Raw genomic sequence first — 20,920 nt, 5'->3', positions numbered from 1 at the left:
TAACTGTCACCCTCAGGTTCAGTTATGTGGTGGGGAATATCGCTGTGGTTCTAATTGTCCATGCATTTTATGATTGGCAGCCACCAGCACTGGCTTTGCCCATCACTTTGAGCATAAATAATTTGTTTTGGTCATGGACCCCCAAGCCGAGGCACCCTTGCAAACATCCTGAGGCACCCCAGGGTGCCTAGGCACACAGTTTGGGAACCATGATGTTAAAGCAACACCAGTCTATTAAATTTAAAGTTGGAAACCATTTGAGACATGAGGGGATGCCGTTTCTATTACTGCCAGGGAAGGTTAGCAAGAAAAAAATGGTTATCTTGTTGTACAAACTGGTGTTAGTGGGGCAGATGTATTAAGCCTGGCGAAGAGATAAACTGGAGATAAAGTGGAAGGAGATAACGCACCAGCCAATCAACTTCCAACTGTCATATTTCAAACACTGCTGATTGGCTGGTGCATTATCTCCTTCCACTTTTTCTCCACTTTATCTCTTTGCCAGGCTTAATACATCTGCCCCAGTGTTACCTGATTTAGGTCTCTATTCATATAAAACATGTAGGGTTCATTCTAGAACCCTGCAACTTTCAAAACCTGTGCAGTTCCTCTAGACTCAGTGCTAGAATGAACACCAATCTTGCGCTACCTACCAAAAATATCACTAATATATATATATATATATATATATATATATATCACAGACATATTGGGAGTCCACTAATTCTGGAGCCACAGGAAGCGGTGCAGCGGGACCCACTCAATGTATGTGTTTATACAGTGCGGCCAAGTGTGTCCCTTTGAACGGGACCCGCTTGGCCCCTATCTATGGCCCAAGTCTTAGTCTTCACTCTTTGCTCATGTGCCAGCAATGCCTTGTCCTCTAGCGTTGCCCACGTCACAGTCAGAACCCTGTACACAAGTAAGCGGAGCAATAGACAATCACTGCGCCTCTCCGCCCAGTGAGACACATTTCAGCTAATTTCCCCATCTTCAGATGAAATAGAGAAGCAAAACGGAATCAAGTGCATGGGAACGTGATATTTATTACACTAAACAGGGGCGCCGCTGGAGAAATGTAAGATTTCTTCCTGGCAACCTATTCCTGAATACCAGAAGACCTGATTTCTGTAGTGTTATAGGAAACAGGGCTTCTCACTTCTGCATGGATAAACCCCTTATATCAGTGGATCCCAAACGTCTCTGAATCGCGGCACCCTAGATGCAGCAACATTTTTTTCAAGGCACCCACGGGCCAAACGTTTCTTATTGTTGAAAAATTCAGCAAATACTAAATTAAGTAAATTGTTTTTAGAGGCACCCCTAAGTATCAGAACATTTTTCACGGCACCCCTAGCCCAAAGTTTCTAATTGAGAAAATAAGAAATAAATATTAAAGTAAATAAATTGTGTTTATATCTATTCCTTAGTGTCAGTTATGTCACTTCTGTTTGTCCACAATTTTCCGATTACATTGGTCATAAAATAATTTTAATGAGTCATGGATCACCAATACAGGGCACCCCTGCAAGTCCTCCAAGTGCCACGGGGCCACGGAATACAGTTTGGGAATCACTGATACAGGTCCATTATTTGTATATGTCGTAATTGACAGCGACCAGCACTGGTTTTGTCTGTCACATTGACCATAAATAATATGAATTGGTCCTTTACCACCAACCCAATGCACCCCTGCAAATAGGCACACAGTTTGGGAACCACTGCATTATACAATTAAAGTGCCAATATTTGTCACAATTACAAAGCAAGAAATGCTTACTGCAATTTGATTATTAATGACGTCAAAAGGAACGTAATGATTAGGCCAATGCATCCTTCTATTACGCTATAATGAATTACCAGTAATTTATTTACCCTTTCAGTTAGACATCTAGCTTGCTTTAGGCAGCAATAATCTCAATAACCGCTAGATGGCATGAAAGCACCAAAATAAAAATGTACGTTTCCACGAGAAGAGCTGCATACTTGGGAGGCTGGAAAACCTGAAGCCAGTGTAAGTCATTAGATAAAGAGATGAAAGCACAAATCATGTTCTCAGTTCTCCCTACTTGATGGTCAACGTGACACAACAATTCTTAAATGATTTTTTTTATGGTGTGTACTGAAGGTACAATATGGAAAGAAAGCTGCTTTTGATTGGAAACTAAAATACGTTAAGCTAAATGAACTCAGTTTGAGACAATTGATGAACAAACAAAAAAAACAAACAACTATAGGTGCAGTGGATATGGGTTACGGTGGATATGGGTCAATGAAGGTCGACATCTTTTAGGTTGACCACTGAAGGTCGATAGAGCCTTAGGTCAACATGGCTAAGGTTGACCGGGTCAGAATGTTGAAACAAGCATTAGGTTGACAATGGGAAGGTCAACGGTCAAAAGGCCGACACAAGTTTATCACGTCTGCAGTCTTATCAATATAATAAATCAATATAAAGCCAATGAACAGTAGCTCTGACATGAGAAGCCAGCCAACTACTTCCCACACATTGGGGCAGATGTATTAAGCCTGGCGAAGAGATAAAGTGGAAGGAGATAATGCACCAGCCAATCACCTGTGTTTGAAATATGACAGTTGAGGGTAGATTTATTAAGCTTGGTGTTTTTTTATCACCGGCCAATCAGCTCCTACCTGTCATATTTCAAATCAAGCCTGTAACTTCACAGGTAGGAGCTGATTGGCCGGTGATAAAAAACAGTTTATCACTTCACCGAGAGTAATAAATCTACCCCTTAGTGCGTTATCTCCTTCCACTTTATCTCCAGTTTATCTCTTCTCTAGGCTTAATACATCTGCCCCATTGTGTAAGCACAACACCCGATACCATTGCCAATCATGTCACAAAGCAAAGACACAAAAAAAAGAAACAATTTTTTTTTACACAACTTCATTTTTGTTTGCAGATAAATTAAGTGTTTAAAACTTGTTGCGCTGCAATAATTACATGCGTTTTGGACTACATAGCATCGCACACGGCAATCTCACCGTGTATGGGCACCTTTAGACACAAGTCTAGCAACAAATTCTGACAAACAAATGTAAAAAGAGACAGAGGGCGCTGATCACAAGATTACGGAGAAACCATCACGTTCTAGTACTAACCTCTTTAACATGGAAAAAATATCATAGTGCTCGCTAATTGTAATTTAAATCAGTTTTGACATCAGCGTTTGCCCAAAATAAAAACAAACTGTACTCGTAGCACAATAAAAAAAACCAGAACGTACATATGTAAAGGAAAAATATAATGAGCCGGAAGTAAATGAGGCTGCTCGAAAGGAGCATGTTCGCAATAAATACCAATATGTGTAGTTGTACGCATAGCTTACTAAACATCATCATTATCATCCGCACAGACCTGCACCGACCCAAAACCAAATGCAAAAGATTGCACATTCCATCGTTATTATAGGCTGTTAAGCTCTTGGTCGTTCCAATCAGTCGAAAACGGGCAAGTCATTTAAAATATCTTATGGTGTGTGGCCAGCTTTAATCATGCTACTGTTGTCATAAGTGTGGAGTTTATAGAAATGGGTACTTGGGTGCACGTTGGCGTGGAGTTGATTTTGTAAAGTGTGGCTCGCAGCGAGCCACCGAGCATGAAGCGTGGCGAGCGCAAGTGAGCCCGCGAGGGGACAAGGACTCGGTGGCTCGCTGCGCTCGCCACACTTTATAAAATCACCTCCATGCCAACATGGATAGTGAGGGTATGACCAGGTCGGGGGGACGCGTAAAGCATTCGCTCACTACACTTTGGGCTGGCGTGGATAGTGGGGATGTTTCAGGAACACATTCACACCTGCCATATCATACATCTGAGACAGTAATGATGACATGTGTTAACAGGTAACTGGATTTTTTGAATAATAAAAAAGGAAAAAAAAAACACTTAGGGTGAGATTTAATAGGATGAGAGATTCAGAAAGTGAGAGTTTTGGTGAGAAATCTCCAGTTTTTTTAAAGCGGCAATCATTTACACTGCAAAACCAGTTAGATTTTGCAGTGTAAATTATTGCCACTTTAAAAAAACTGGAGATTTCTCATCAAATCTCTCACTTTCTGAATCTCTCATCCTATTAAATCTCACCCCTAATGTACAATAATATGAAATAACAAGAAAAAACAAAAAAACAAAACTTTATTCTTCAGTTTCTGCATTCACGGAAACTGCAGCTGAAGTTGACACAGTTGTGTTTGCATCTGTGTCGTCTGCTTTGTCTGCCTTTGGGGGGTACTTGTTTAGTTTCATGGCGGCACCATGGCCGCCGGCTACTTCCGGGTTGTGTGCTCGGCAAACTATCTAAAATAAACTAACTCCATGCCAACGTGGATAGTTCATACCCCCACTATCCACGGCATGGAGTTGATTTTAGATAGCGACGCGAGAGTAGCGAGCCACCGACCTCGCAGCGTGGGTGAGCGAAGCGAGCCCCGCAAGGGGACTCAGACGCACAACCATGTTGCCGCCCTGAAACTAAACAAGTTTTTGGGAGCAGAGTAAGGGCATATAGAATCCGCTGGAAAGCGTTTTCTGCACCGACAGTTTTGCGCCAAATGAATTCCTGGAGATAGGAGTCCAGATTTTGGCGTGCACTTATGTGTTACGCCACTTACAAGATCCCCAAAGTCGTTCAACATTTTGGGTATGAACCCCAGTCTCCGGATCAACAAAATTATAGCGGTGGTTTACCCGTGCATGGGGGTACCCTGCCTGCTCCAGCTGTTGAGTGTTATATGCACGCTAGCAATCAGATTATATAGTCATCTTCCGTGGTTCTATATATTTGTTGATGGTGGACATCAGGCTGCTGGCGTCATGTCTGTCCACAGGCGTTATAAAACACTCACCGGTGTCTCTGGATATGACTCCAAACAACTTCTGTTGAGGCAGCACACGTCCAACGTGATTTTTTCTCTGTACAAACAGACTCTCGTCCACCTCAACTATTTTTCCCGGACCGCCAATCCAGCATTGGGGCTGCGACATTAAGTCCATGGTGCAGGCCTTGAGCATAAGGTGGTTATTGTACAGCACAGAGTTTTTGTTCGACAACTTTAGTTGTCGCTCACAAAACGATATGCTTGTGAGCTCCTCTGCCAATGAAAATATAAAATGGATGAGGGTAAGAAATGGGATACGACACCCTGGAAACCAATGTGCCGCACAGAGATTTATCTTCTTTCAGCAGCTTTTAATGTGGCAGCGCCACATGCACTTCTTCACACTCAAGCACATTGGGTGTCCATTAACACAGGTTTGTGTCAGTGGCAGCAAATGGTGCTGCTGAAAAAATGCCACCGACTCCTCCTCCGTCTGCGGAAGGTTAAACATCATGAGAGGATCTGCAGCCATTCCGCAGTCACTTCACCTCTGACTGACTATGGTAACTGCGTAACGCTAACTGACTACGCTGGCTGCGGGAACACTACGCTACTTCTGACAGGGACGCTGACTACGCTAAGCGGCCATGGGAACACTACACTACTTCTGACTGACTACGCTAACCGCGCGAACACTAGGCTGATTCTGACAGGGACGCTACGCTAACTACGTAACGGGCGCCGTGCTATTACACAAGTACCTAGAAATGTGTCGGGCTCTGCATCGAACGCTTTTGTGCACTCCTACTTATAGAGCCTGCACAAACTTTCCATGTATGTGATGTTACCACCATTGCTGCTTCGAAAATGTAAAGTGCACAGCACAGTTGGTCAAATATAACTGTTCTATTTCAAACATTGGTGCAAATGTATGAACTATCGTTAAGTGGGCTTCTCCTGGGTAGGAGAACTAAATGGTAAACAAGTATGCCACAATATATGCAAGGGACCAAGCGGCTCACTCGCACTGCATGGCGTATTGCGGCTGCATGTATGTATGTACAGATAATATTCCATTCTGACACATGCAACATTCACTATATAATCCCAGTGCCAATCTGCCCAAGGCTTGCTAAACAGTAATGCTCACAATTCCCTGTATGTAAGCCCCACCCAACACTAGTAAAACTTCAACCTTGTCCTTTTCCGATTGTCCTGACCTAGAACGCTTGCCGGCACAATTCTATATTTGATTCTATGCTATGGCACAATGGTTTTATATGCAGTATAGGATTCTATCTTATATTACAGGATCTACACCTGGCGAAGCCATACAGATAGCAATGACTGCAAAATGGCGACCTCATCCTTGCTTGTTGCTATGGACACCTCGCTCTAACAGCCTTGCACTTCTTTCCCCTCCTGCTTCCAGACCTGCTCTGTGGATGACAGGCCCTAGCGCTTCTTATTATGGTGCATGCACGAGCACAGCACGCCATTCAGCAATAATGTGAGCCAGCAGCAGCTACTGTAGTGATCAGCATGCTGGGGAGACGAGGGATGCTGAGAATCTGGGCATGCTCATTGCTGAGCTGCACGGACTGACTCTAGTCTCCTGCACAGCTCACTTGTCAGCAGTCTATAGTGTTGTCAGAGGTGCTGCACGCTGGCTAACTGGCCTATAGCATAGTAACACCAGCCAATAATGACAGCGTCATTTCTACAGCATCCATTGGTTTTTGCTTCAGATAATGCATTGGATCTTTCCACACAGCAGCCAAAATACCTGCCAGGTCACCTGAAAACATTATACAGTACATGTATGTGCCTTTGCTTCATATATGTATTACACAGGTATTTGAATCTAGCATTGTAATACCCATGGCAGGAATGTACTAGTCAATCTACAATAAAATACAGTACTATAGTTTATGTTTTACAGTATCATAATATTGGGCCCTTACAGGGACATCATTTACTGATGCTTCAGAGGTATAATATTACTTATCGCTATCACTAGAATAAACACAAGTTTACATCTACATCATACTGGAGGAGAACGGAGGACCGCCAGCTTTCGAACGTTACTCCCTTCAGATTTAGGGCTAGATGCTCTAAGCTTCAAAAGTGATAAAATGGAGAGTGATAAACAACCAGCCAATCAGCTTCTGCCTCACATTTTTCAAACACAGTCTATGACATGTCAGGTAGGAGCTTATTGGCTGGCTGTTTATCACTCTCCAATTTATCACTTTTGAAGCTTAGTGCATCTGGCCCTTAGGGTCTATATACTAAACCTTAAACTGGGAACATGATTAATTGTGATGCAATGGTACAGGAAGGGGGAGGCATTATAGGGTGGTCGGTGTTGATGGTGTTGCCATGGTGTTGCCTAAACATGGTGGCACATCGTCTGCCTTCAAAGCATACAGGATGGCCTTGCCCTGTGCTGGGCACCCCCTCACATGCTAGCGCCGGGGTGGATCTTTAGTCTGAACATGCAGCTCCATCCTGACTATATATCAAAGACAGCATACTACTGTATGTGGCCACTGAACGATATAACCGTTTGGTGTGTTTGCACTATATCGTTTGTCAGCAAGTTCAGTTCAAGGGAAATCTTGAGTGAGTTTGAATCATATGTGGTGTCATCTAATTTGTACCCAGCTTTAGAGAGAAACTATCAACAGATGAGATCCTAACTGTCATTTTTCAAACACAGGTGTCTATTTGCTAAACCTTGGATGGAGATAACGTGCCAGCCAATCAACTACCATGTTACAGGCAGTGGGGCAGGTGTATTATAGCAGTGCTTATTGCGCCGCTGTAACACTTCCTGCTTCACCTAATTAACGAGGTGGAGTAGGAAGGGACATCAACAAGATGTATTAACATCTTGTCCGCCGATGTGGGAGAGCATAAGCTCAAGCCTTAGTAAATACAACCCACAGTCTGTAACGCAGCAGTTAGGAGCTGATTGTACTGTACTCTATGGGTTAGATTTAATAGGATGAGAGAGTCAAAAAGTGAGAGATTTGGTCAGAAATCTCCAGGTTTTTTTAAAGCGGCAATCATTTACACTGCAAAATCAAACTGGTTTTGCAGTGTAAATGATTGCCGCTTTAATAAAACTGGAGATTTCTTACCAAATCTCTCACTTTCTGAATCTCTCATCCTATTAAATCTCACCCTATATCTCTACATTTTGTTAAGGCCCATACACATGAGGCAATTTTTACCTGTTTTCTAAGAGATCTGTCTAGATCGTTTAGTAACTAAGCACAGATCGACCCGTGTGTACATCACCAAGCGATAAACGGTCCTTGGCATCACCATTGCCTGCACATATCTTTAGCACATGCAGGCAAAATCTGTGCCCAGCATGTGCTAAAGAAAGCCTCCGCGCGCGAGTCAACAAGTGCAGAGACAGGCGCAGTCGTGAGGATGTCCCAACGAGAGCCCCACCCCTGAGCCAGAGCTGCTGTGACAGGCCGGAGCAGCACACCCATCCCCCCGATATAGAAGGAGCAGGTATCGCCGATGGGGATGAGAGTGGAACAGGTTCACTCCCCTCAAAAGTCGAAGGTTAGTGGCTGCGGCACAGGTTACTACAGATCGCTCAGCACAACACATCAACCTGTGTGTATGGGGCTTTACTCTCCAAGGCTTAGTACATAAACCCCCAAAACGGGGGATGGGGAAATATATAGCTACAGCTGATTTACTTGTCTAATCAGGGGACAACCAAGTTGCTTGGTTTTATATTAGTACAGGATGAGTATCCCTTATCCTTATAGACATTATCCAAATTATTCCAAAAACTATAGGGGGAAATGTAATAGGATGAGAGATTCAGAAAGTGAGAGATTTGGTAAGAAATCTACAGGTTTTTTAAAGCGGCAATCATTTACACTGCAAAACCAGTTTGGTTTTAAAGTGTACTTGATTGCCAGTTTAAAAAAACTGGAGATTTCTTACCAAATCTCTCACTGTCTGATTCTCTCATCCTATTAAATCTCACCCAATGTCTCCAAAATGTACTTTGATTTTTTTACTAAAAACCTACTGGTGACATCTGTAACTGGCACTACTGGGGAAATTACATGTAACTGGCACTACTGGGGAAATTACATGTAACTGGCACTAAATATGTGCAAGTAAATCATAAATGCAAGATACCTCAAGATACCTCAAGATACTGTACCTCTTTCAAATATAAAAATATTCCAAAATATGGAATAATACGTTATTCAAAATTCTTCTGGTCCTGAGCATTTTAGATAAGGGATACTCAACCTGTATAGACAAAATATCACATTTGACTTTGCCATACAAATAACACTAAAGAGGTGTACACACGGAGCGATTTTTGCTAGTGGGCGACTTTGACTAGATGCAACAAGGATATTGACTAAGTGATTTTGTCTATGGGCGATTTTGACTATACTAGAATTAACATACTTGCTTGGTATTCATTGCAGATCGCCTAGTGAATATCTCCCTCAGCAGTGAATAGCAGCGATTTTGACTAGACAGCCAGCGATGTACAGTAGTCAAAATATTCTTGCCTGGCAACTCTTTTTTACAAAGCGATATTATAAGGCGATTTGTCTAACCTTGACAGCAATCTTTACTAACCTTTTAAGCCAGGCATGTCCAAACTATGGCCCTACAGCTGTTGTGAAACTACAAATGCCATCATGCCTTGCCACAGTTTTGCGATTAGGGAAAGCTAAAACTATGGCAAAGCATGCTGGGATGTGTAGTTTCACAATAGCTGGAGGGCCATAGCTTGGACATGCCTGTTCTAAGCAATTTTGTCTATGTAGTCAAAATAGCTTCAATAGCTATTCTGCTACCATCTGTGTTTGAGATGTAGTTTCACTTGCTGCCAACAGATGGCAGTATTTCGGAGACAGACAGACACTAGACATATATAGATGATATATACTGTACACACACACGTTGGTTTCCCATAGCGTAGGCCATACATCACAAAAGTTTTTCATGTTGTTTGGATGGCTCATGGTCACTGTCCAGGTTGACATTGACAAATTGTCCCCATTGACAAACGGTCGTCATGTACTAGGGCAGTGATGGCTAACCTTGACACTCCAGCTGTTGTTGAACTACACATCCCAGCATGCCCTGCACCAGTTCTAGCATGGCCAAATAGTAAAACTGCAGCAGGGAATGCTGGGATGTGTAGTTTAACAACAGCTGGAGTGTCAAGGTCAGCCATCACTGTACTAGGTTGACACAGACAAATTATCGACTCAAGCAAATGGTCGTAGTGATGTTTTTCTGAATTGTTGGCATTTTTCGGGCTGTACCATTCAGTGGACAATCAGGAACAGGGGGCAGCGAGACACCAAATTGGAAGCATGGTGAGCTAGGTGAGCCAGGCAAGGGTATGCTCAACACTGACACACAAAAAAGCATGAAAAACTCATGTGGACCTTTTGCTTGTGTTGACATTTGGTCCCTGCTGGCCTTGTGTATATCAACCTAATGACTGTGGACCTAGACATTGTCAGTGAGCTGTAATGCCCCCATTATTAATATTATATCTCCCCACCAGTTAGCAGCAGTAGTGCGGGCTGCCGCAATACAAATCAGTGACACTTCCTAAACCGACATATGTATTCCATCCCAGTCAAGGGAATATGGTGTGTCTGGGCTTGGTGCACTATCACTGAGTAACTGGAGCGGGACACCAATATACGCAGCATAGACAATAAGAAATGACATTGTGCTTAGAGAATAATACAAACATTACTTTCCAATAAGGACATAATCTAGTACTAACAGGAGCACAGAGAGCAGTGGCAGCCAGACACACATGTAATGACATCACACAACAGGGCCTGGGAAAGTAATCAGGGAGATGAGGGTGTGACAGAGACACAGAATGAGCTGCAGCTTCCAGACAGAAAAGGAAAATAAGGGAACTCTAAGAACTTATTATTTATATAGCATGTAAAAATATCTATGGTAGTATGATATTATCATATGGGGGAGAAGGGATTCTATTGTGACCTGAGCTATTCAATTGTACTGATATGGGCGAGTTCCCCGGCTACCAAACTGTTATTTCCGTAGCGCACCAAATACGCTTTAACCACTTTTACGTATCTAAACCAAGTGTATTGCATGTGACAGTCGCAATACCTAATTTGATTCCCATTGGGTGCCCATTATTTACACACGCCCAAATACAATTTGATTCCTTCCCATATAATTTCATCTTAAGGTACGAGCATTATTCTTCACCACCTCCATTTAGTCGTTGTGTCCAGCTAATCCCCACTTTATTGTAAGATTGGTTTTTATACCTTGTAACAACTATTCAAAATGTCCGCAGACATGCTGCATGTGTTATGTGCCCTGTACACGATGGGCCTCAGTTATGGCTAGGAGTAACTACGCCTCTGCTAAACTCTGCCCATCTGCAGGTGGGCCTAATGTGCATAGTTAGGAGTATATTTACTAAAATGCAGGTTTTTAAAAGTGGAGATGATGCCCATATCAAGTTTAACCAATCAGATTCTACTTATTTATCTACAATCAGGCATGTCCAAACTATGGCCCTCCAGCTGTTGTGAAACTACAAGTCCCATCATGCCTTGCCACAGTTTTGTTATTAGGGAATGCTAAAACTATTTCAAGGCATGCTGGGATGTGTAGTTTCACATACATGCTTGATCTAGAAGATAATACCTAGAATCTGTTTGGTTACTATGGGCAACATCTCCACCTTTAGTAAATGGTTAGAAGGGGCATGAGTTAAGGCCCATACACACTGGGTGATTTTGAGCTGAAAGCGGCTCAAACTTGGTGTTTTGGTATTACCGGCAGATGAGCGGCTTTGTGGACGGCTGTCAGCGCCAGGCAGGGGGGAGAGCCGCTCAGTGTGGGGCTTCCCCCCAGCGATGATAGCGATCATCGCTGTCCATACACGCTGGGCATAATCGCCCAGTATGTATGGACCTTTAGCGTTGGAAAGGGGCATGTTCTAGGTAACCAGTAATCATGGAGTTAAAAATTTGTGGGTATGGGAAAAAAATAAAAGTTAGCGCATGCACCACAAAATGATTTATAAATGTACAAGAATACACCTTCAACTGGAATTCCATGTCACAATACATTTGCTCCTTTAGGGCCTTCTTCAGAATCAGACAGAAATGTGATTTGCAGTTTTTTTTTTTTTTATCAGTTTCCTTTGTTTTTTTAGTGTGCATGTTCCCATTCAGACTGGGTGGTAGTTTTGCAAATTCTTACACAACTACAACCCATGGTGGCAGGCTGCAGGCCACTGCCCAGCACAGGGCAAGGACGCTCAGCACACCAGGAACCGTCCCGCGATGTACCAGTAAAACCCTGCAGACACATCGCTAAAGTAGCTAGAGTACTTTACTACAACATTGAAGTACTTGCACATTACCGGCTGCCCATGCCTGCATTGTCCGGACCGCTTCCACAATACATGACCACACCCATAACCCTGATCAATGTTGGGAGGCCAATTCACAATGAAATCCCTCTTGCCACTCCCCATCTAACCACATCAGACCAACAGTAGGTGCAACAAGGGGATGGAGTGTCAGCACAGAATTTCAATATGCAGCTTACTTTTAACAAGGCCTCGGGTGTCAAGATTCACGTAACTGCAAACGTCAGTGTCTCCCATAGCACTTTCCAGACAATCACCCTAAACATAAAGTATTAATTCTAATTACATAGTGGAGGTATGCCTTTAGGACTCCTGCAAGGATCACAGTGGGTAAGTAACCTAATTAAACACAGATTGTATCTAGTCACAGGAGTCTTTGAAGATGATGTCAGAGATTTATCGCAAAATAACCGATAAGTGGTTCATCAGTGAACTGCGCAAATGCCATTATAATTGGGCAAGGGTCATTTACTTTCTCTGTCCGGATTCTGCCCCAGAATGTTAGATTCCTCTTGATGAAAAGGAATCAGACAATGGGGGTTATTCAGTAAGGATCTAAAAAAGCTAAATCTTTCTCTAATGGGGCAAATGTAACATGTGCACAGAGAGTAAAGGTGTCCATACACATGTCCGATTTGGTCCGATTTTGCCCAATTCCCACGGATCGAAGAGAAATCAACCCAAATCGGATGTGTTTGACATCCCCTCGGACCCGATGCACGGTCCCGTGCGCATCGGGTTGGAGTGGGGAGGTCGGAAGAGCTGTACATTAAATTAATCGGATCGGACCCATCACTGGCACATTGTGGTTGCTTTTTAGCACCCACGATGTTTTGGGTTCGATCCCGCTGGCACACACCTATGTGCAGTGACGGGGTCCGTAGGGCGGGCAGCGGGGTCCTTGTGGTGGGGGGAGGGCGGGGTCCTTGTGGCGGCTGGGAACTAAGTAGCACTATTTGCTGCCGGGCGGTGGGACAGGAAGCGGCTGTTGAATATGAAAACATATTTTAAAAAGACTGGCCGGACGATGATTGGCTGAGAGAATTCTCTCAGCCAATAAATGGCCGGCCAGTCTTTTCAAAATATGTTTTCACATTCAGCAGCTGCTTCCCGCCCCGCTGGGAAGCGCTACTTAATTCCCCGCTGACTGACTGCCCACTGCCGCAGGGACCCGCTGGCTGCCATGCACCACATGGACCTTCCTGTCCACCCCATGCCGCATGTACCCCGCTGCCCATCCCTGCCGCTGCCAGCTCCCCAGCGACATACATGCAATAAATCGCATGGGATTTATTGCATGTATATCCCCAGGGAGCTGGCAGCGGCGGACGCTATTATGTTGTCTGCGGGACGCTAATAAGTTTTCACTGAGCTTGCTATCATCTTTGCAGCTGGCTACCTCAAATACATGAAAAGTCACCTGTTTGATCGCTCAAGCAGGATTTTTCATGAAGCGCCCATAAGTTTGGTCAGCTTTACCCGCAATGCGCGGCTAAACCAAACCATAATGAATGTGATCTGCATGCGAAAAAAGATCATCTAAATATCGCTTTGCAATCTCCCTTCACTTTAGATGGGAGACCATGGGTCAGATAAACAACTGAATACTGCCAAAATGTCATTTACTGTAACTTGTTTTTCAGGTAGCGTAGAAAATGATAACTAGAATTTCATTGATCAACATCTCCAATTTTAGTAAATTTACTCTTAAATTCCACCAAGTTATTGGAAGAGATCACAGGACTAGAGGTAAATTAAGGGAAAGCAAATTTGTGATATACCGCTGAACTGCCCACTCTGCAGACGTGTGAAGATCTGGGGATACAACCACAGAGTTCTGCCTTTGTATGTGCACATCTGTACACACTGTGGAACACACATTTTTTTAAATTAATTTGGTCATGCTCAACTTTTAGTGATGAGTGTTTTGCCTTCGTAGCTAGGTCCTTGAAGGACCAAGATTGTTGTTTGTGTGAATTGACCACATTGAGGCCCGTTGTTGGGGGGATGACATGCAGGTACTCAGTCTTTGGTATAAGTTTCTATCCGATGACAGTTATGGCCAGAAGTTGCATTTGAACATGTTTAAGACACAAACAACTAAGCCAATATGGTATTATTGATGTGACCTTATGGCAGGGTTATGGTGTAGCGATCACTAAGTTCTAGAAAACTAAGATAGGGTTCCTATTCTGTTTAGAAATAAGAAGGTGCAGCTAATATACTTTCCGACCATTTACTGTAACGTGTATGAATTGTTTGCGGTGTCTTTGCCCATCTTTTGTAGGTACAGTCAAGCACAAACTGGGGCAAGACCCATCCCTGGCCATGCCACAGATGGTCAATGGTTCGCCTCAATCAGTGGCATGGAACCCGCGGATGTCAATGGCTCAGAATAAATATGCCCGTGACATGACTCAACAAGCCACACCCCTTTCCCTGTTCGGGCCATTGAGTCCTGCATATATTGAGAACTGACATTATAAAATAAATATCTGTCTCTCATCCACACACATTATCTGCTCCCATTCGTGATTACAGGACTTTTTTCGGGCTGCACCCACTGGGTAGGGATGGCCATCGTTGCAATTGCCATAGATGGTTGCCGTTGATGGCAATTCTGCAACTGGCCATCGATAGTGCTAAACTATGCAATGGCTGACTGTCGATATTTTTACATATCGATGGTCATCCATTGTCAGCCATGTGGGCTTTGCGGGTGTCGGGGGCGGAGCTATGCTCCGTGTTCCGGCACTTAAAAAAACAACAACATTGTTTTACTGTTTCATCAATGGAGGGAACCCATCTGGTTCTCCCCCATCGATGGCAAAAGTATTTGACATCGGCCATGAACCATCGATGATTTTGAATCATCAATGGTCGATGGCCATCCCTACCACTATGCGGAATCCCATCCCATTCACAAGTGGGTTAACTGCTGAGCCAGCAAATAGACAAAATAACCTGGGCATGATTACAAAAATCCACAAAACCTGGCCTGTTGTGGGTATTTGAGGACTGGAGTTGATGTCCCTGACCCTAAAATTAGATCTACCTAAATGCTCCTTAAAAAAATACAATTACACAGATTATAAAATAGGTATCAGTTCTGTAGATGCTTGAACCCCCATTACCTTTATGGACACGAACCATGGAATTTTCATGAAGTTGGTCGGAGAATATAAGCTTTCAATCATTTCAAAAAGTTGCCTCCCTGGTCTATAAAAACTGACTGCATATAAGAAACACTTAACAATAAAAATTGTATTTAATAACTGGCCGGCCTCACTCATTTTTCCTTCTTTTAGTCCCGTTGCAGAACAGGACACGGAGCTGTGGTGTTTTGCTGCACATTTTGGAGGTTGTAAAATGGTCACTGTTGACATTTTGCATTGGAAATGTCACTAAGTAACCCACTTGCAATAACCTATGATGTTACGGTCTGGCAGGGTTGCTAGAACGAAAGGTCAATGGTAACGTTCTCACTTTAGTGTACGTAAAGATGAAGCATAATCATAACACTAGATAGATATTCAGATGTTTACAGGTGACATCTTATCTTTTTGATTTAAATACATATCCTCTAAGTCAACACATCCAAAAGCCCTGTACATGGCCCTTCATCTCAGCTACACTTAAACAAAGAAAAGGATTATGGGAGGAATTAAATTAGCTGCTGTCAATTACCAAGGGCTAATACCCTGGGGTTATTTATTTGGCCCCCAAAGCAAGGCAGTTCGCCTTAGCTGGTCCAAAATTATTACATGATAACTCGGGGGTTAACAAGGTGACGCAACCACACTAACACACAGATTTATGAACTTTTCACAGATTCTGTGCATTAACGCCCATTAACCCTGTGCTCTACCAGGCATTAACAAGGATTTCAATTAGGGAATAAAATTGAATATACCTGTTAAATTACAGCCCAAGGCTACATCCCATGTTCACCCATGGTAATTTGAAGTGGGTAATTGAATTCACTCCTATATGCAACAATATATCAAAAGTTATTTAAGTGTTACAAACTACAATCAAACAAATCTGACGATAATAATTCATGAAGGCTATCTTTTGCCCTTTTGCCCCAGACATACATTATGCAATTATATGCCAAATCCATCAATTATTGGCAGATCAGGCCACTAATTTCCTAATATGTGATCGTGACTCGTCAGCGATCATCCAATCACTGGGTGGCTGCATCTGGCAGTGTATGTGCTGACGCCTGCCCAACATTTCCCCTGTCCCTACACAGGGGAGTTAGCCAGATACCATTTGCCCATATAGCGTGAACTATCTCATTGTGTATGGCCACAATATCTGCTGTTTCAGACTGGTACATAAAGTGTATGTTGGTCTCACAGGTATTTGATCTTGATGTATACCCAGCATATGGCTACTGCAGCATCTGCGGACACTTTTCTGCTACCATAGGCCTCACACTGTCTATCACAATACATTTACACTAAGTCTTCCAATATCTCCATGCCCACTTCATTCATCCTTCCAATACCAGTAGCTGAGCTAGTTTACCGTCGTGTATCAATCATGCTCATGTTTTATTTGAAGGGACATTGGCATTTCAGCTTTTATTGTTCAGGGGCCCGTAAGTGCCTGGCTGTATATTTGAGAACAAGATTTAAAACAATCAGATGCTACTTTGAGAGCCAACTGCTGCAACATTGTTGAAACAATGTACAGTCATCTGTAAACAAGGAACAAAAGTGGCATTGCCAGGTGGTTTTCCTAGATCACAAGTGGATAGGTTAGAAAAAAAAGAATTACAATGTAAGTAGCTATTGGTAGATAGGTTATTTAAAACTTATTTTGAGTCTATAATTTTCCAAGACAAACAAAATTATGTGATTCTGGGGTTTATTTACTTATGTAGCGCACTTTCTCCAACAGGACTCAGGATTTATTAAACTTGGTGAAATTATAAAGTGTCTGTTTTTTTATCACCGGCCAATCAGCTCCTACCTGTCATTTTTCAAACCAAGCCTGTAACTTCACAGTTAGGAGCTGATTGGCCGGTGATAAAAAACAGACACTTTATCACTTCACAGAGCTTAATAAATCTGCCCCTCAAGGCGCTATTTCAGATGGTATGCTGCTATGGGAAACCAATCAGAATCTACTTTATTTAGCACCTTCTATCTAGAAGATAATAGCTAGAATCTGATTGGTTGCCGATAGCATCATCCCATCTGAAATAGAACTCCCATCTTAGTAAATAAACCCCTATGTTGGTATTATGAAGAGGCCTCATTTTCTATATTAACACTCTAGTCCAGCGGTTCTCAAACTGTGGATCCTGACCCTGAAGAGGGTCCCGACCTTTTCAGAATGGTGTCGTGACTCCATGTTGCTGACCATCAGGCCGATGATTTTTCTAATCTCAGTCAGTGATCCAAGGAGTCTGAAAAATCTGTTGAATTGTCTGTTCAGACCCCTCCCATCATTTTGTGCCTCCACAATGCTGCCATGTATGTGCCGTCTGCTGACTACACGTGTGATGTGATGGGTTATGGTATATTAGACTCCTCCCATCATGTTGTGCCTCCACAATGCTGCCATATATGTGCTGTCTGCTGACCACACATGTGATGTGATGGGTTATGGTATATTAGACTCCTCCCATCATGTTGTGCCTCCACAATGCTGCCATATATGTGCTGTCTGCTGACTACACATGTGATGTGATGGGTTATGGTATATTAGACTCCTCCCATCACTCTGTGCCTCCACAATGCTGCCATATATGTGCTGTCTGCTGACTACACATGTGATGTGATGGGTTATGGTATATTAGACTCCTCCCATCACTCTGTGCCTCCACAATGCTGCCATATATGTGCTGTCTGCTGACTACACATGTGATGTGATGGGTTATGGTATATTAGACTCCTCCCATCACTCTGTGCCTCCACAATGCTGCCATGTATGTGCTGTCTGCTGACTACACCTGTGATGTGATGACCTTTAGCAGTAACTTGCTGGGGTCCTGGCCTTATTTTTATTGTCTGATGGGGTCCCAGAGCAAAACAGTTTGAGGACCCCTGCTCTAGTGCACTGGTTCTCAAACTCAGTCCTCAGGACCCCACAATGTTCACGTTTTCCAGGTCACCCGACAGGTGCACTCATTACTGACCGACACATTTGAAAGGATCCACAGGTGGAGCTAATTATTTCACTTGCAAAACATGCAATGTGTGGGGTCCTGAGGACCGACTTTGAGAACCTGTGCTCTAGTTGAATTATTTATATCATAGGTTCCATGCAAACATATATGTAGGACTGGGGGAAACTGCAGGCCAAGATGGTTGGTCTTTAACCCTTTAAGTGCCAACATATCTGTGAGAGATGGGCAAAATATCCGATAAAAATGCCAGCGTCGCTCACATTTGTTATATAAATTCAAATAAAAAATGTGTAAAAAAAAATATTTCCTATGTAAAGTAAACAATACAGGTCATTATGAGGAATAAAAATGTTTGCTTGACAATTTTCACACCTATTTTGACAAATTCACTTGGCACTCAAAGCGTTAAAGGTGAAAACATTTTCACTGTCCAATGGGAACAGTTGGGGGCAGGGATTGCACACATGAGTGCACCTATGTTTGCAGTGACAATCTATTCTCAGATTTTGTTTTGTTGGCTGAAATTATTTAAATGGGATAAAACTGGTGTTGGGGGGGGGGGGAGGGCGGTGGCATTATACAGAGGTGTTCCTTGATTTATGAGGGGCAAGGGGGTGGGCATTTTTTTATCTGCCAAAGTGTGTAATGAAACTGAATCCTTGGATTGAGATCTGTCTTATATCTTGAAGGCAGTGGTTCCAAATATCTGCCCTCAAGCCACCCAACTTTCCATGTTTAAGGATATCTCTGCTTAAGCATGGATGGCTTCATTTGTACTTTGGTCAGTGTGATTATACTATGTGAATGAATGACGGAATGGTCTCTCGTCTATCCTTCATTAAAGTGCATTGGGCACATGCTTTACCTTGCAGCATGGGCAACCAGAAGATATCATATGCAACCCGTGGGAGCATACAATTGGGCACACACACTGCCTAATATGTCATTCTGCTTTGTCTACATACCGCGCTTATATCAGCAGGGAGTAAACCCAGCCTTAGCGTGAGTTTGGGAAATCATGGGCCTAATTCAAAGTCATAGTAAAATGATAGGATGAATATTCCATATTTTGTCAGAACTGATCACGAAGTACCTTTACTCTCAAATGGACACAACCATATTGCACTGCAGGTAGGGCGAATGTGCAGGGATCACTAAGTGATTTGTGGAAACTACAGATGGAGCCGGGCTGGTCTTTGTAGGGGATGGCGGCAGAATCGCGAGCCGCCATCCCCCGCCACCTGCCACAGCTGTAATCTGTATCTGCGAAAGGGGCCGTGCGGGTGCGTCCCCTTCCGACGGCGCTTCTCCCGGGTCCCTGCACATCCCCCGGGTCCCCGCCGGCTTATCGGCGGTCACCCGGGGTCCCCACCGCCTCACCGCACCCCCCCCCCCTAACCCTGTCCGTCTCCCTGAAGCGGAGACGGACCGGTTCCCGTCGCCCCGACTGTGAGACGCACGCGCGTCTCAGTCAGATGGAGCGCCTCGCTGCTGGCGGATCACCAGCGGTGATAGTTTGGCGATTCGCCAGCAAGAGGGAGCCCGGCTCCGTGTGTGTGTTAAATCGGCTCAAATAGCATGTGTGTGACATCTGATTTGATGCGCGGCCCTGTGCATATCAGATCGGAGCCGGTGATCATACATGCTGCACCCCCACCCGGGAGGTAGGGAGCGGTGATCTTATGCGATGCATTGCATGCAGAAATATCCCTTGCGATCCTGTCACCTGGAAAGGTCCCGGTCAACTCAAAGGGGATTGGATACGACTTCTCCGAGGGGAAAAGACGCAATAGGGGCCTTTAGATTTGGGTGGGGTGTGTTCAAACTGAAATATAAATTGCAGTGCAAGAATAAAGCAGCCATTATTTACCCTGCACAGAAACAAAATAACTCCCCCAAATATAACTCTCTCTGCACATGTTACATCTGCCCCACCTGCAGTGCACATGGTTTTGTCCATTTGAGAATAAAGGTGCTTTGCGGTCATCTCTGAATTAGGCCCTAATGTTTTAAACAGAACATATTTTGGAACTTCCACTTCTGAAAAAGACATCTCCAAAAATGTTTTTTATGAATGCACAAGAGATGACATGTCCTAGGCAAAATGATAAATGGACAAAATATGGAATAAACATCATATACTTTCACTATGACCGCATATTAATTTACCAATGAATTTATTAATTGCAGCCATGTAAATATTAATGCACCAGCCATAAGATATTCATCCAAATCAATAACTTGTTTAAAATGAGATTCTATTATTTTTTTTTAACTGAAGTGAGAAATATGGGTGGCAAGATACGGTAATAACATAGGTAAGACACAGGTAAGCTTGAATAAGACCCAATTGGGACACATGGAACACTCTAGGTCTGTCAAACATCCTCTGTTTTTAAAAAAGCTGAAAAAATGGTATAGTGTAATTCAGGCCCTCCTGATCACAGGGGTCTAGGCAGTTGCCTAATCAATAAGCCAAT

The 20,920-nt window shown here is 43.4% G+C and overlaps 1 protein-coding gene across 7 annotated transcripts in view; it reads right to left on the bottom strand.

Moving 5' to 3' along the window:
- Window positions 1-20,920, bottom strand: part of PDE4D (phosphodiesterase 4D) — a 925,196-nt gene that overhangs the window by 53,210 nt on the left and 851,066 nt on the right. The window lies entirely within an intron of this gene.

The sequence above is a fragment of the Crinia signifera genome, chromosome 1 (assembly GCF_055691185.1).
Source record: "Crinia signifera chromosome 1, ASM5569118v1, whole genome shotgun sequence".
NCBI classification, from domain to species: domain Eukaryota; kingdom Metazoa; phylum Chordata; class Amphibia; order Anura; family Myobatrachidae; genus Crinia; species Crinia signifera.
This window is presented reverse-complemented; position numbering and strand designations above follow the sequence as displayed.